General features: G+C 41.9%; 2 long non-coding RNA genes across 2 annotated transcripts in view; one reads left to right on the plus strand and one right to left on the minus strand.

Annotated features, from left to right (window-relative positions):
* LOC123364450 overlaps positions 1-3,041 on the minus strand; it is a 50,633-nt gene extending 47,592 nt beyond the window's left edge. Inside the window, exons 1-2 of the long non-coding RNA XR_006577109.1 lie at positions 2,901-3,041; positions 2,493-2,675 (exon numbers count right to left, since the gene is read on the minus strand). This is a non-coding gene — a long non-coding RNA (uncharacterized LOC123364450). The remainder of the gene's footprint in view (positions 1-2,492; positions 2,676-2,900) is intronic.
* A 1,174-nt stretch (positions 3,042-4,215) lies between these two features.
* Positions 4,216-17,473, plus strand: part of LOC123364451 — a 76,980-nt gene continuing 63,722 nt past the window's right edge. The window contains exons 1-2 of the long non-coding RNA XR_006577110.1: positions 4,216-4,318; positions 6,441-6,599. This is a non-coding gene — a long non-coding RNA (uncharacterized LOC123364451). The remainder of the gene's footprint in view (positions 4,319-6,440; positions 6,600-17,473) is intronic.

Raw genomic sequence — 17,473 nt, forward strand, 5'->3', positions numbered from 1 at the left:
TTGAGATGCTTTGATGTAGAAACATTAATCCTATACTAAGAATAGTCAAGAAGAATATACAAAATGATAATTGAATTACATCCTCTCTCCTGCCAACTTTTATCTTTTCTTTCTTTCTATTCTCTTGATACTTCCTCCTTCCTCCTTCCCCCACTCCTGAAAACATTCAGCTCACCCTCAAAAAAAAGTTAATATGAATTATATATATATATATATAGTGGCAAAGTTCCTCCTCTCCAGTAGGTCCTGCGCTTATTGGCGGATTTCCTCCCCTCAGTGGTCTTCCCCTTGGATGAAACCCAGAGTCTGGATCAACTCCTCCTATGTCTGATTAGGAGTAGCGAGGCTTGGGGGGAACCCGGGCCCGCCCTCTACTCCGGGTTCCAGCCCAGGGCCCTGTGAATTGCAGCAGTCTCTATAGTGCTACTTGTAACTGCTGCTTGACCGCTACAGCTCCCTGGGCTACTTCCCCATAGCCTCCTTCAAATACCTTCTTTATCCTCACCCTAGGATCCTCCTGGTGTCTGATACTACTTGATTGTATGGTGTTTCCTCAATCCTCCAGTAGTACACCCTCTCAGTTCTTAGTTCCTTGTGTCTCTGACTCCCAGCTCCTCATACACACTTCCTTCCTCTGGCTCCTCCTCTCTTGACTGGAGTGAGCTCCCCTTTTTATACCAGGTGCCCTGATTAGCCTGCCCTGATTGGCTGCAGGTGCTCCAATCAATGTAGTTCTCTCCAGTGCCTTCTAGAAAGTTCTTAATTGGTCCCAGGTGCCTTGATTACCCTAGAGCAACTGCCATTTTGGTTCCCATGGTACTAGGGATTTGCTTAGCCTGGGACTAACATACCTGTGCCTCAGTACTTTCCTGTAGCCATCCGGCCTTGCTCCATCACAATATATATATTATTGTAAACGTGTGTGCTGGGGCTCGACCCTCCCGAGGGCGGAGGGAGGCCACACCGACTCACTACGCGTCGTCTGCTCCGGGCCGGTCCCCAGCGTGCCTGGGCGACAAACACAAAATCGCAAGGCGCGGGCCCTATATCTCAGGGCTGTGCAACAGTACCAATTAAAGGGGCCCAGCCCTAGGTCCGGGCGGGGCACCAAACACAGAGTCACGGTGCTCAGAGAAGCTCAGGCCTTCTGGTGCAGGGGCTGAGCAACAGTACAATTTAGTGAGCTCAGGCCCTCTGGTGCAGGGACTGAGCAACAGTACAATTTAGTGAGCTCAGGCCCTCTGATGCAGGGGCTGAGCAGCAAACAGTTTGTATATAGGCCCAGGCCCTTACGCCTGAGCGTGGGGTGAGGGGGAAAACTGCCACCCATGAGTGGGGTGGCAGGGGGGATGCAGGCCCACCCACTCCACTACATCCCAGCCCGGGGCCCTAGCAGCAGCTATCACCGCTGACGGTCAGTGGGGATCCTGACTGCAACACACTGACATAGGCTCGTGCGTGTCTGCAGCCTGACTGCGGTCAGCTACCCCCGGGCTACTTCCAGTTTCCCCCTCAGGGCCTACCTCGTCCGTGGCACCGGTCCCAGGCCAGTCCACCAGCATAGGCTCCTCTCAACCAGGGCTTGGTGGCAGGTCCGGCAGCTCCTCGGGGAAGTCCGGCCAGGCGTGCTCGGGCAGCTCCTCCAGGTAACAGCAGGGACGGGGAGGCTCCGGCGGCTCCTCTTCATAGCGGGCGCGGGGAAGTTCCAGCGGCTCCTCCCAGTAGCGGGCACGGGGAAGCTCCGGCGGCTCCTCCCAGTAGCGGGCGCGGGGAAGCTCCGGCCAGTCAGGGCAACTGCCCCAGGCCCCAGCGGCTTCCCAGTCCCGAGTCCTCTCTGGCAGTGGCGCCTCACTGAGCTCTGGCGGCCTGCTTTTATACTTCCTGTTCCGCCTCTTGACTTCCGGGGGGCGGGAACAGGTGGCAGTGGCTCCGCCCACTTAGATGTCCATAAGGGTGCTCCCTCTGCTGGGCAGGAGGGGAGCCACACCGACTCACTACTATATATATATATATATATATAGTATGTTCACATGTTCCATTTTGTGTTTTAATTTTTTTTGGAAAAGGGACAAATATTAATGATATAACAAGATATAGTTAGTATGTTGTTTAATCTTGTTAATTCTCTATTAAGATATGTACCTATATGTGTCAAGACTATGTAATTATAATGGCTTAATGTTAATGACTCAAAATATCATATGTGTAGCCTATCTCTCAAGTTAGAGTTCTGATATATTTAGGCAATGAAAGGTCTGACCTAAAAATAAATTAATCTGAGATAAATATCAATGAAACTCAGAACTTCTAAGCTTGAACCAGTTAGAATGTTGAGCTGGGGGAAAGAGATATCTTGGTATGAAAATGCAAAATGACCCTATAATTTTGATTCTAGGTTGGATCAAAAAAGGCCTATTTTACAGTTTTGCTACAATCTATTAGAAAACAGAGCCCACACATTTCACATAGCGTATACCAATATAATCTATGACCTCATATATCTCTATCCATGCTTGATCCCTCCATTCTACGAACTTTTGCCTCTTCTTAGTCCCCCAACTTCATCTCCTTTGCAGAAAATCAGCCATTTGCTACTGCTGTACCAGCTCTCTGGAACATTGCTCACTTTCTTTCACTTTGCTGACTCTTCATCAGTGTGTAAAACGTTCATCTCTCTACAGACAAAAACATGTTGAACAGTTATTGATGTTGACTATTCCTTTCCATTTTCCCCCTTAGCTGATCTCCCTAGTTACCCTCACACTTAGGGCTGTGTGGGGACTGGAATATTTGTTGAACAGAAAATGTTATTTTTCTGATTTTTTTTTCATTCCAATTTAAAAAAAAAGACACAAATGCAATATTTTCCATAAAATGGATTTTTTTTTTAAAATTCCAACCTGGAACTGACTGGGCAGCCAGCAGTCTGGGATCCCTGGGAGCTGGGTATCTTGCCAGGCAGGTCGCTGGGGATCCTGGGAAGTAGGGCAGTCCACCCACCAAACTGCCTGTTTTTTTATGGAACTTTTGACGGAATCAACACATTCCCATGGAATGTTTGGATTATGACAAATCAGCTGTATTCACATCTGCTTATTGTAATGATTCCATCATAGTAACTGCTGTTAGATACTGGTACTTGCATGACTTAGAAGAAATTAGTTGCATTGTAATATTCTGAGAAATCTGTGCATGTTTGTTTAAGATGTTTTGATATTCATGCTACTTTAACCCAAGCATATGTCTATGGAGAAAGGCAGATCAGAGTTAATGTCTGGCAAATGAAGATCTGAGGTGAAGTACGAACAAGTTAGTAAATTGGTAAGTTGAAAGATTAACTCAAGCTGTTCCAATGTTCTCATTTATTAGACAGAGAAAGGGAAAACAACGCACAGTATATTGTTCACACAGCTTGAACATTCTAATCAATGATTTCCTTTCTGATAACTGTGCTAATGCAAATATATTGTGGATGACCCAAACAATCTGGAAAAATTACCCTGTGTGCATAGGGCAGATAAATTCTGACCTAGTTCAAGGAATGACTACAACTTATGGAACATCAGATGTGACAGTAGGGGAATAAATATTCCCCTGCTGAAAGTTCCAAATCTGTCAGTAAATGTCTTCTGCTTGGAAGTGAGAAGATAGCTGTTGAGAACTGACAAATCTCCATGTTGTCCAAATGACTTGCCTAGTACCCAGCATGTACTCAAAGTGCATCCTCAGTGCTGCTGGTGGCATGGCTTCAGGCAGAATGAGCCTTCTTAACACAGTGAGCGCCTCATTATTTTAAAAGATTAATCTGGAAACCTTCCCAGATTATACATCTGTCTGTGTAACTTATACTTTAGAGGCCAAGGGAAGCAAAAAGATTGAGTAGGTTTTTGAATGTTACCTTGTCTGTTTTTCCTTGCTATCTAAAACAGCTGGGAGTAATCTTGATGTGCTGTCCTCCCCGCCCCCCCAAACAGTTTGGCTGATGGCTTGCCAAGATACAATAGCTGTAAGCTAACCATGCACAGATGAACTCTGTGTGCCACCAACGACCCATCTGCAGAACCAGTTGTTTGATTTAGTGTGGGTCGTCAAGGGATCCATTGGAGAGAGCGAGAGAGAGAGGCTGCAACTTGTATTTAGCAAGAATTTATTTCTGCCGGCACTCTTTGTTTTTCCTTCTTCTTATTTAACTTTTTAATTTTTTTTCTTTTACATGCTCTCAATGCTGAGGAGACCACCATACTTTTTGCCTGAATCATTTCAAGATATCCTGAAGATATCAGTCAAGTTTTCTGATTAAGCTATGGATATTGACATGGTAAATATGAGCATCTGGATGGTTCAAGCAGCCTGCTCATACACCTCAGCTGGGTGGCTGCTCCTGGTAACAGATTGAATTGTGCACAGTCTGTCCAGTCCCTGTATGCATATGTCTGTAAATCAGAAAAGGGTTGCTTATCACAAAGCCATTTTGCATTCACTTCATCTCTAGGCCCTAATGCAGTTACTTATGATAGTATGAAGTTGGGGATGCAATGTGTATCTCTCTCTATGATACAAGTGCTGTTCATTGCATCTCCCAGATGTGGACTTCTGTTCTAAGCCATCAGAATGGGGTTCCCAGGTCCAGCTGACAGTTTGGAAACCCCCCAAAATGAGGGTTTGTTCCACAACAAACATGGCCTCATTGTTTCAACAGCTGCTGAGGTCTCTGTTGTCTTTTTTGCTCTTTACACAACAAAACAAATGAACCCACATGAGCACAGTTAGGTTCAAAATAATGATATTTACTAAATTATATACAAACGTGTAAGGTCTTGTTATATGCATACTGCTTCCATGACTGGTTTCTGGTAGCTTCTGAAATATAGAAAAGAGTAAAAAAAAAGAGGAGTCCTTGTGACACCTTAGAGACTAACAAATTTATTTGAGCATAAGCTTTTGTGGGCTATATTCATCAGATGCATGGAGTGAAAAATACAGTAGGCAGGTATGAATATACAGCACATAAAAAGATGGGAGTTGCCTTACCAAGTCGTGGGGGTCAGTGCTAATGAGGCCAATCCAATCAGGGTGGATGTGGCCCATTCACAACAGTAATACTAAGCACTTCTAGAGGGCTTACAAACACCTTAAAGGGATAGTAGCCTATTCCTATATAGTTCCGATGAACTGTTGGAAGATGCTCATACACCAGTGGTTCCCAAACTTGTTCTGCCGCTTGTGCAGGGAAAGCCCCTGGTGGGCCGGGCCGATTTGTTTACCTGCCGCGCCTGCAGGTCCGGCCAATCACGGCTCCCAGTGGCCTCGGCCCGCGCCACTTCCAGCAGCTCCCATTGGCCTGGAGCAGCAAACTGCGGCCACAGGGAGCTGCGATCGGCTGAACCTGTGGACGCAGCAAGTAAACAAACTGGCCCGGCCTGCCTGGGGCTTTCCCTGCACAAGCGGCAGAACAAGTTTGGGAACCACTGTCACACACTATGGTGGTGAAGGTGCTTTAAAAACTTAGACTAGCTGTTGAAGAAGGGTATATTTAGCAAACAGATGTTTCTTATTCAATTACAGCAGATTATTCAGATAATCTTTATCATCAGTGAGCTGCATCAAAAGTCGATAATTGCAACCCTAATAATAGCCTAAATACAGTATATAGTGGAATCTCCTTATAAGTGTTTCTCCTCATTTACCTCTTGAGGAAGGAATGGGTTTTATTTGCTTTGTATTGCTGACTATCATACAGTGAGAACTCACAGCATGCACTTGGTATTCCATGTCATTTAATTGAGCATCATAACTGTCCTACAGTGCAAACACAGGTGCTAAGCATATGGTAGTCTGCCACTAAGGAAAGGAAGTATTTGGGTTAATAGATATATTTTCCAGTATGTTGCCCAACTTATCTGATTTGTTTTGACTGAAATTACAAAGTTTATTTTGTAGCCTGTTCATAAAAACAATAGTTTTTCAACCTCTTGGCCTGTTTTGTGTTCTGCCAGTCTCCTTTGGGGATGCCACTCCCTCAGAAAGGCCCAGGGCTGACCATGTAACTGCCACTTAAATATATAAGCCTGAATTCTCAGGGGCATTAAAGTGGATGTGAATGAAATTTACAGACTGGCGTAAAGTGCTCATGGTGTAAATGAGGATCAGGTCATAATTATGACATCAGTGGGCGATGGAGGGGCCAATCACCTCACAAGCTCAGATCCCAGTCATCACAATCTGTGCAGCTTTCTATAAGGCTCAGTAACATTACTGTGTCCTTGTATCTGCTCCTGTTGTCTTCATGCACTTTTATTCCTGGAGCTCAACTGTTTAAGCAAAAAAAGAGGTTTGATCTTGAAGTCTCTGAGCAGCCAAAATGCCCTTTTAAATCAGGGAGAATTCTGGGTGTAAAAGGAATGCTAGTCTCTAAGTAATGTGCTGTGTGCCTTCCGCAGGTCACTCGGCATCATCAGTTCCTGTTGACTTCAAACAGGGAAGAGGATATTCATCACAGAACCTGAGCTCCCAATCCTGCGAAGTTTCCTGCATGTTCTTAACTTTAACACTGACTTCAAGTGTCTGCAGCATTGAGGACCTGTTCAAAGCCGATTGAAGTCAGTAGAGAAGCTCTCATTCACTTTTAGGGGAACAGGTCCTATGTTTGTAATGCTAGAGATAAATGTATTTACTGTTAGTTGCAATGCTTTGTCTAATAGGAAAATTAAATAACCACCTGAGAATTATGGTTTGGGAAGAAGATTGTGTATAACATAGAGAAGGTGTCTGAGAGGTTATAACAGAAAATTATTCCAAGTGTTCTCTTTGAAGATATCAAATTGTATCATCAGAAATTGAAACTGAAGATAATTTATTAATCTTAGTGGAGCTTGAAAGTCAGTAAAGATCAGATTTTGTGAGGTTTGTACTCACCACTACAGGAACAGCTCCTGGGAGGGGAAGTCAGGCCCCTGTCAGAACAGGAGGCTAAACTGTTCTGAAATAAGCCCCCAGGGACAACAGAGACTGTGGGAGTTCTCTCACCAACCTCCTTGCTGGCCTATGATGAAGTAGACTGTAACCCTGGCCCTAGAGAAAGAAGGGCTACGTGGAGGGTCACAGTGAGCCACTGAGGCTAGCATAAACCGCCTAGAAGGGCAGGACTCACAGGGGCCAGGTCAGAGCTCTGCCACAGATATTTGCATCAAAAATAAAAAATCATAAAACTGAGGTTCTAGAACAAGTTATTTACACTAAAAGAATGACTCCTATGACACTTTAAAATTCTTGTTTGAATAATATTTGTGACCCAAATATTTGTGACCCTATTCACACATTGGGTCACTGGCAAGTTGAGAGGTGTGCATTATATCCATAACTCTGTATCTTGCAGGTGCTGCTCTGCACCTTCTATGATTGGGTCCAAAATTAGAAAGCAAATAAAATAATGTGTAGATCAGTTACTGTATTCTCAGTTGTGATTCCCCCCTCCATAATAGGGCATTTTAAAAAAAAAGAGTGAGAGACAGAAATATAGGAATTGCTATTTGTGTTCTGGGCAATGATCCATCAAGTCTTTTATATAACTAATGCTGGATCCCTGAGAGAAAAGTGTGGATAATTAAGTAATAATATCTCTATGTTGGCCCTTTAGGCAGTTCTAATAGTATATATTGTAGAATCATAGCCTACAGCTCTTGCTAAGGTACCTGAAATACATTTCAGGGTAGTCAAAGCACCATTAATTGACAGTTTGTTTCCAAGTGCAGCTAGGAAAATTCAAAATAGCTTTGAACTGGGGAACCCAAAACCAAAAGTGAATCAAGAGGAGGCTTCCTTTTCCTCCCTGATGGAGCCATACCTATTAGTATCTCTCTCATAACATTAAACCACAATCATAGTAACAGAGTTACTGTTAAGACTGTGGAATCTTGTTTCTAAATTAAGAGCTTTCAGCCTCACCCAACACCACAGAGCAGTTACCACTTGGTTTAATGTCTGTCTTTCTAAATGATGCACTCTAGTTCAACTCAAGTTTATGGCCTCTGTTATGCAGGATGTCAGATTAGATTATCATAATGATCCCTTCTGTCTTTGAAGTCTATGTATCAGTTAATCCCTTTATTTGCATGTAGTGGGTATAGACCATCTGGGGTTTCTGACTGATGGAAAATTGAAGAATACTTGACAGAGACAGATGTATTATGTGAAGTGTAAAGGAACCTGAGAAAACTCTAAAGAAGCTGTCAGGGAACTTGCTTTGTGGCTCTGTTACCAACATATTAAATTTTGTTTAGGGCAGCTAGCTATTAGAGAAGGGGTCGGCAATCTTTGGCACTCGGCTCGCCACGGTAAGCAGGCCAATGGGGGGCGGCAGGAAGCCATGGCCAGCACATCCCTCACCTATGCCGCTTTCTGCCACCCTCATTGGCCTGGGACGGCGAACCGCGGCCAGTGGGAGCCACGATCAGCTGAACCGGCCGACGCGGCAGGTAAACAAACTGGCCCAGCCAACCAGGGTTCTTATGCTGGCAAGAGGTTGCCGACCCCTGTATTAGAGTGATGGGTTCATTATAAATCTATCAACTATATAGAACATGAATTAAACTTCCTACTAAATATCATTAAGCTGAGGAACTTGCTTCGTGAAAAATGCATGGAACTTCCCCCTACTGGCTTTCTCTTGACTTGTCTGCCTTTAGATTCTGAACTCCTTGGGAACAGAGATTGTTTGGTTGGCACCCAGCACATTATGGAAACTTCTAGAAAAAAAGTAATAATTACTAATTAACTTCATAGCAACTTTGAAACATTATTTTGTTTTGTTTCTGGCTTGATCATTATAACCCTTCATATGCAGTTGTTCGTGACTAACTTTCATCTAGAATGCAGCTAACAGAAAACACTGCTGCTCACCATTAAATTATGCATTGGCTTCCAGATGTTATTACTTACCTTTCAGAAACATAATGGTTGTGATGAAATATCTCTAACCGATCATGTTTCTGTGTGTTACTGGTCATTTGCTGAAGTCATAATCAATAATCTGTTTAGTTTTGTTCCAGTCATATACTTTAATTTCTCCTTGATTTTGAGGTGCTCTATCTGTTTTTTTATTTTGAACTTTATGCCCCTTCTTTTAATATCTAGATACATTCGTATTCATATTGTAAAGTACCTTGTGATGCTAAAATAAAAGGTGCTATACAAATGCATTATGTGGTTGTAATATAAACAGCTTTTTTTGCACTGAACAGTGTACACTGGTCATCATTAAAAAGTGAACAAGTGTGAATAGTTGCTGCTCAGTAGTGTTTTAGATAAAAAGTATGCCCACATAATTAAGATAGGAAATAACTGCGGTAACTGTGTGGGTATCTGTGGACAAATGTTCTCTTTTTAATTAGGATCTCTGTGTATAACAAGTAACAAAACAAAGAAGATATATAACAATTAGTTCACTAACCTGCAAACTAACCATTTATAAGAAACAAAGAAAAGATATAACATGGATAAAGAAGGCTTTTTAGTGTTTTTTAAAAAAAGATATGGGCTAAATCTTCTGTATACAGGGGAAAAAAATTCTGTATACGGGTGCAATAGCATTGCACCCATTTACATCTGCAGAGAATTTAACCCAATATGTCCACACAAAATAATTGCCTCAAGTATTACTAGTCTTGTGGAACCTATCCATTGTTATGCTCTATAATTCTTGTTCCATCACACGCAATAACATTTACACAGTCTTTCAGAACACAATTACAGAGTCTGTGGGTTTTTTTGGATGCCCATCCCATTAAAAGCTATTAATAATTCACTCCCATTTAATCAGTGTAATAATGGGCAGTTGTCTGTAAGGATCAAGTGTCAAAGCAATGCATTATATTGATATAGTAAAAGATGAGGGCCATCAATAAAAGAGATGCTTTTAATTTTTTTAATGATTGTCAAGTCAAGGGTGATGTCTGCAGGAAGCCTGAAGCTTCTGTACAAGTAATGGTTGAGGGAAATATGAAGAACTGCAATATGCAAAAAAAAAATTACTTGCCATTTTCTGAACTCTGTTACCAGACCTCAGTCCATTTATTTTAGAGATTTCCTGCACTGTTGCGAGTGTTCTGATTCTGGATATTAATAATTATCGCGCTTTTGAATTACTACATTTATGTATTGCTAGTTTAACCCACTCAGTGTGGTGCTCTATCTCCTGCTAGTGGGGGCTGGGTCACAGATAAGAGATGGATGAACCTGCTACAGCCTAAGCTAACATACGCTGTAAAGACTTATGTATTAATATCCTGAGGTCCCAGTGTCAAGCGACCCAATGAGAGGTGCAGCGTAGCACTGGTAGATGTGAAAGTAGAAAATATGTGTGTACCAGGGCAGTCCTCTTAAGGGGCAGGAGGTCTTGGGCCAGTCAGCCCTGTTTGGTTAGCTCCACACTCTTTTACTTCTGCTGGGGGTTGGTCTAATCAGGAAGGAAGCCCAGCAGTGGAAGGCTGACTGGAGAGGAAAGCAGCAGGCTATGAGGAGCTAGAGGAGAACACAAGGCAGGCAAAGGCCTGTGGAAGACTCCACTGAGGTAGGCAAGAGAGTGGCTGCTCAGGAAAGATCAGGGAGCAACCCAAAGAGGCCAAAAAAGGGTGAGTGAAGAGATTAAGAGGAGGCTGGGAAGGGAAAAGCTGAGCCCAGAGGTGCACATAACAGTGCTTGAATCAGAGGAGAGAAGACAGACCCCCTTGAGGAGGAGGAGCTGGGCCCAGATTGAGACTGGGCCAGAGACTTTGTGTTTTCTTTGTTTGGGACAAATGTGAGACAAGTGAAGGGATGGCTTTTTTTAATGACTTAACCACTGCAGCAAGTTGCCTCTACAGCTGGAGTAGACAAGTGCTTTTCCTCGACGCTGAGGCAGCATGCCACAATGCTGGGTCTAGCTCTGAGGGGATGTTTCAAGTTGGTGAGTTTTGTAACAATGTACATTAAGCCAGAAAAGATAAAAAAAAGTCATGATTTCAATCTAATGTCATGCGGGCAAGGGCAGAATGGGTAACTTAGCAATAGCATTTTGTCTCTACTATTCCAACACCATTTTCAGCTCATAGGTCTAAAACCAAAGTCTCAGGAGTCAGTCCTTATTCAGGCAACTGCCTCTCCCACCCATAATTAAATCAATAAACTTCTCCCTGAGAAAGGACTTCAAGATTGAGGTCTACATAGACATAGTGTAATTAAATGCTATCTGGTCCCTTGGATAGAGGCAGAATGTGACCAATACCTAGCACACTGCACAACAGTGGTTTATGGTACATTTTGAGCCAAGGAAAAGCTCAGTGTTGTGAAAACAGACATGAGATCCTCAACATCCATGCACAATATCTAAGACCTACACTTTTTAGGTATCATTGTAAATACTGCAACAGAGAGCCAGTTGAGACAGGCCCTTGCATGGGTGTGCAGAGGCAGGTCCAAATGAACTTTTGTTCACCCCATCTGTTGCATGGCACATACCAGGTCAAGTCACATTTGCAGTCACATCAACAGATGGGGCAAGGACAATGCAAGGTCATGGTTCTTCCCCCTTGCACTGAGCTGGAGAGTGAGCTGGGAACACTGAAGTAGTATATGCAGTGTATTCAGTGGAGCTTGGCAAAGGAGCATTTTGGCCCTCAGTAAACCGCATGGAACTCAGTACTTCTAATTCAGAAAGATGAAGAGCTGAGTCAACCTATTGGGATTTGAACTTGTGGGTCTGGAGAGCTCTTTTCTAACATCTAACATCAAAACATCTAAGAAGAGTTAGCCCATGTCTTTAATGATTAAGCATTTGTTGATGGCACCAGCCAAAATAAGTATTGTATAGTTGAATTAGAAAGATAATATTTGAATGATTCTGGTCATATTGAATTGGAAAGATGCATAATAAACCCAAAATTGTGTGAACACATCATTTGTAATATAAAAAAAGACATGGTTGAATTAGAGCAAGGCTTGAACTAAAACCATGGATGGAAGTACCCTCAAACTTTGTGGCTCAAGTTTCTCGGGAATATACTGAGACTCTGCAGCTGTTGGTACTTTTAATGTAAGGTGCAGGACAAGAAAAAAAAGACAAAAGAAGAGGAGACTGGAAGGGAGAGGAATGGTCTGCAACTCTAAGGAAATGTAAAAGTAGCACATTCTTTATTTCCTTAGTGAAGAAGGATAATGACATTGGAATGCATGTGTCTGTAAACACAATCTCTGATAATGCATTCTCTTAAGCATAAGACAAATGCTAGTAGGTGAATCATTTGCTTGGTATTAAAAGGCTTCCTTCAGATCTCATTATTAGTGAGTTGTCTATTCTGCATTGCTTGGACAAGTTTTTTTCCTGTGGTGATACATACATATAGCTTTCAGAGTAGCCGCCGTGTTACAGATACATATAGCTGACATTTTCATTTTCCTCCAAATGACACTGTAAGTAATAGCCCACTTACTAGTTCTTTAGTTTACTTTCTGTGCCATCATAACAAATAAGCATCATACAGTATAGCACACTTCAGTCTGATATCAGATTTCTCAATACATTGTCACCATAAAGTGTGCCCCCTGGTGGTTAAAACAGGGATGTGTGGGTTCTGTGTGTTCTGTAAAGCCTAGAACAGGTTCTTATTAAAAGAATTGCCAGAATAGTGCATACATGTTTTAAAACACCTTTCATATCCAAAGCATCCCAAATCATTTTGAAAGCAATGGATTAGATATAGTTAGTGCCGTGATTGAGTGATGGCTCAGAGACACGTTATCTCATTCACATGCTAGAAAATTAGAACTTTTTTATTGGAAAAAATGGAATGAATAAATAAATAGATTGTAGATACATGTATAGTTTTCCAGGCTGCTCCTGCAATATGTGCACATGTTAATTAAACAGACATCAATTTTGAAATGCTGAACCAACTAATGCAGAAAATGAAAGTTATGTTTCCTGAAGCAGTCTTAGTTCTATTCCTCTATGACATCACATAATGGCTTAAGAACCAGGAGGGCCAGATTCTGGCATGCTCCCTCACACTGGCTTTATCTATACTAGGAAATTACATTATGTTGGGAAACATGTTCATTCTGGGGTCTTCGTGTTGTGAAATTACATTTGGGACCTGATCCAAAAGCCATTCAAGAGTTCAATGGGCTTTGGATACAGTCCTTTTGAGACTGTTAATGAAAAAAAAAACAGTTTGAATCTAGCTACATTTCTTAGTCCTAAATGGGACTTGTCCTCTTAGCACATAAATGAGAGAAGTAGATGTTTCACCAGTGGCTATATTGGTGGTATGCAGTAAAATGAACACTGTCATTAGCATCCCTGACCATGTCAGCATGTAAAACACAGGGCACCATATGGTCCTTAATGTGTCTAGCAAATGCATAGGGCCTAATCAATTTTGCAGTAACTTCATAAAGGGTTGGATTAAGCCCTGTGACTATGCTGGACACATTAAGGACCATATGCTGACCTATTTCCATACATGCTTCTCCCACAGATGAGTTGATGTGTGTGGAAGTTGAATGCACAGACCTAGGGAAACATATGGTCCACAATGTTAAATCAAGAAGTACTCCTGGGTGCACGGCATAGTTGAAATACATTGCACAATTGTGGAGATTAAAATGAGGGGGGAAGGCAAACAATGGCATATTTTTAGGTAGTTGTGTTTAATTACCAATGAAAGGTTCTTTTTGCAAAGATTTAGCCATGCAACTCTCATGGATATAAATAGGAGTTGCTGTTTGCATCCTGACGCAATCCTAGGAAACTATTCCACGATGCTAAAGAGGAAAACTCCTAGGAACTGGATATTTTTTACATGCCTGCTGGGATTTAAAATCCTCTCATGAACAGTTGAGGGGGTGGGGGGGGAATTATCCTGCCATTTCATTGTAAGGATTTAGTTAGAAGTCATGTCAGGTTTGACTAAAATGATACATTCTCTAATTTCCCTCACAGCCACTGCAATTGTCTTCCATGTGTTTGTAACTTATTCATAATCCAGGTCACTTAACTATTTGCAGTTGCCCATGTTAAGCTGCCAGAGTGGAACAGCCAATAGAATAAACTCTTTTTAAAAGAAACCACAACTGCATCTTGCAAGTAAGGAAGCTTTGCTCTCTACCATCTCTGCAAAACACTGAGTCCTAACTGGCTTTTTAAAATCACTTTGTTCATGTATAAGCTTCATTGCACCTCAGACTTCCTTTAAGTTGAAAGATCTTTTGTTTCCCCTCCTCCAACCATTTAAATCATTCTAATTTATCTCTGGGTATTTATGCATCTTTTGTAGCTAATATTAATCCCTTGGAGTTGAGAACTGGGATTTCTTAATGTAACACACTAATGCCAGTATAATAGCACTAACATTGGGGAGCCTGGATTCATGAGCTCATAGGGATTAACAAGGATTTGAAGTGTATTTTCTAGAGAGAGATAATTATTACGATTTTCAATGCTCTTTTACATCTTAATTGTTTATCAAAGGACCTTAGTTACCACACAGGCACTGAGTAATTGTGGTGAATCCTCAAAAATGCCTCAAACAAGACCGTTCTTGAGAGACACTCTCTAACTCATCTACATCCCATTCAGTACCTAAACCAGAAATCTATTTCCACATTGGCGACCAGCTCTTCATATCTCTCTGGTAGGTTAACTAAACACAAGATAATATCCCAAAGAAATGTGATAAAGACTAACCTATATATCTATTAGACCAGGGGTTGGCAACCTCTGGCACGCAGCTCTCTGGCAGGCCAGGCCAGTTTGTTTACCTGCCGCATCGGCAGGTTCGGCCGACCGCGGCTCCCACTGGCCGTGGTTCGCTGTCCCAGGCCAATGGGGGCGGTGGGAAGCGGCACGGGTGAGAGATGTGCTGGCCACGGCTTCCCGCCACCCCCATTGGCCTGGGATGGCAAACCGTGGCCAGTGGGAGCCGCGATCGGCCGAACCTGTTGATGCGGCAGGCAAACAAACTGGTCCAGCCCGCCAAGGTGCTTACCCTGGCGAGCCGCATGCCAGAGGTTGCCAACCCCTGCATTAGACTATTATTTACTCCTCCCAAGCTCTCCAATAACCAGCCCCACCTCTCTCTTATCCTCTCCTTGCCAGGCCCCCTCCTGCTTCCTTGTGTCTTAGTGCTCAGGGGGCTTCTATGGAGATAAACACTGCACTGGTCCTTGGCGCACACGTCTTTTACCAAACCCCTCAGCTACAGTGTTTCCCCACCTCCCCTTATATAGGGGAGCTGCATCACTTTCACTGCTCTGGAGCCCTTTGCAGCCACAAAAGTGAGGGCTGTTTTTTGTCCCTTAATGAAATTTTGTTCACATTTATACCAAACCATCTCTCTCAGAGAACTTTGTCAACCTATTTTTCAGCATGCTTAAAGGATGCAGCTTGAAACAAATGTTCAAGTTCCAACGTGTTTGTGTTTATGCAAGTAGAAATAATGTACACTGGATTTGTATTTTAATCTGCAACTAGAATCAGGAAGTATTTGTGTATTTAAGTGTTGTGGATGAGGTTTATTTTTAGTTCATTCATTTTTCCCATTAGGCTATGTTCTCATGTAAGTGAGATTCTCTCTTTAACTTTTGGAAACCCTATTAATTGGTGGAACACACATAGGATCAAATTGTATCCTTCAGGAGGCACAGAACTGGAGGAGGACTGCGAAGGGGATAAATGTTAGGCCCCAATCTAGGAAAGTATTTAAGAACATATTTGAGTGTGTGAGTAGTCCCATTGACATCAAAGGGACTACTCCTATGCCTAAGCATGTATATAAGTACTTTGCTGGTTCAGGGCCTTAGGGCCAGGTAACTGGTTGTGACCTTCACTACCCACTTTGGAGAGATGTGTGCACCGTAATTGATACATGAAGGAGAGACAGCAGTTGTGGCTGACTGCAAAGGCGAGTCACAGTCTGGCCCATATTATCCAAGTATTGAGAGACAGGTGTGTGCTTTAATTATCTGGCAAAGTTACACCCATCTGTACACACTTGGTGGGTATTTGTTTTATTTCTCATGTGCAACTTCAAGTTTTGCAAAGGTGCAATGTAATTTAAATGAGCTTCCATTTATAATTCTAGATGTGCAATGCCAGTGTTGCTAAGGGTTAAAAAATCATGAATTAGTCCCATAAAATCATGACATTGGCTTAAAAATCAGGAGATTTGAAAATAAACATTTGCTGTCTTGTTTCTGAGACTGCATGTTTTCAAGCTTTTCTCTGCAATTATGAGGACTAGAAACTTATTTCCTTTTTTAATTAAAGCTGAGATTCTCATGCAATCTCATAATTTCAACAGCTGGGGCTTTAAGAAAAACACCAAATATAAGACTCCAAATAAAATTATGAGAGTTGGCAACACTGAATAACTGTGACAGGCTTTTAGATGAACCCATGGATTTTTATTGGCACTCACTAGTTTCTTTTGTGAAATATATAGCTTTTCTATTGCTGGATATTGTCTAACTACAAATCTGTAGCATTTATTTTCCCCAGTTAAGATGCTGTGATACTTAACCACTAATATTTATCTTCCTACAGCTCAGATTCTCGCAAAGAATATTAGAATAACAGAAAGCACAAGAAATTGAGAAAGAGAACTAAATTGCTTGTACAATCATAGCAAGAAACTGAACCTATAATTAACTATACAATAATTCAACTTTTGCAATATTGTTCTTTTTTCCCCCAAGCTAACCAGTATGTGCCTACTTTCTTGAAATATCAATTGATTGGCATTTGAAACATAAGCCATTGATCAAGTTGCATGTGTTTAAGGAGGATTTTTCAACAGCACCTAATGGATTTAGAAGCACAAATTCCTTTGAGTCATTACAGTTTGTGCTCCTAAATCCCACTTAATGCACAGAGAGGGAGTATCTTGGAATATCATGCAGCATTGGAAACCATCTTCGAATACTTCTCAATGTTTCTTGTCTTCTTTTACCCACTAGTTCAAACTCATATAGGATACATAATTCTGTATTTTTTTTAAAGGTGCTTTGTTTTTCCTCACAGCTATTAAGGGGCATCAAGGGCTGCAACCCATCATTTTCCTTGGATGCTTCTATACAATTTGCCACATGTAATTGTGTTAGTACATCACAGCTCTTTCAAAACAAGGATATACACACCCTTTAAATTTGAATCAGAACATCTGGACTAAACCGTCAAATATTGTGCAGCATTGGAAATGTATGCCCCGAATCAGAGTTTTGTAAAAGATGCCACTTGTGCAATATAAATGGAAGTAGAAAACCAGTAAAGAAACTACTAGTCTGTGGGCCCAGGCTGGAAATTTTTGGTGATGTAGCACACCCCCATACAGAGAATAATAACTACAGTACTATGATAGAAGTGTCCTTTACATACTTATCTAGGGTGGATGGGGTGTTGTAAACTGGTAGCAAGATATGCCAATGCAAAGTATTTGTATTC

This window comes from Mauremys mutica, chromosome 2 (assembly GCF_020497125.1).
Source record: "Mauremys mutica isolate MM-2020 ecotype Southern chromosome 2, ASM2049712v1, whole genome shotgun sequence".
In the NCBI taxonomy this organism is placed as follows: domain Eukaryota; kingdom Metazoa; phylum Chordata; order Testudines; family Geoemydidae; genus Mauremys; species Mauremys mutica.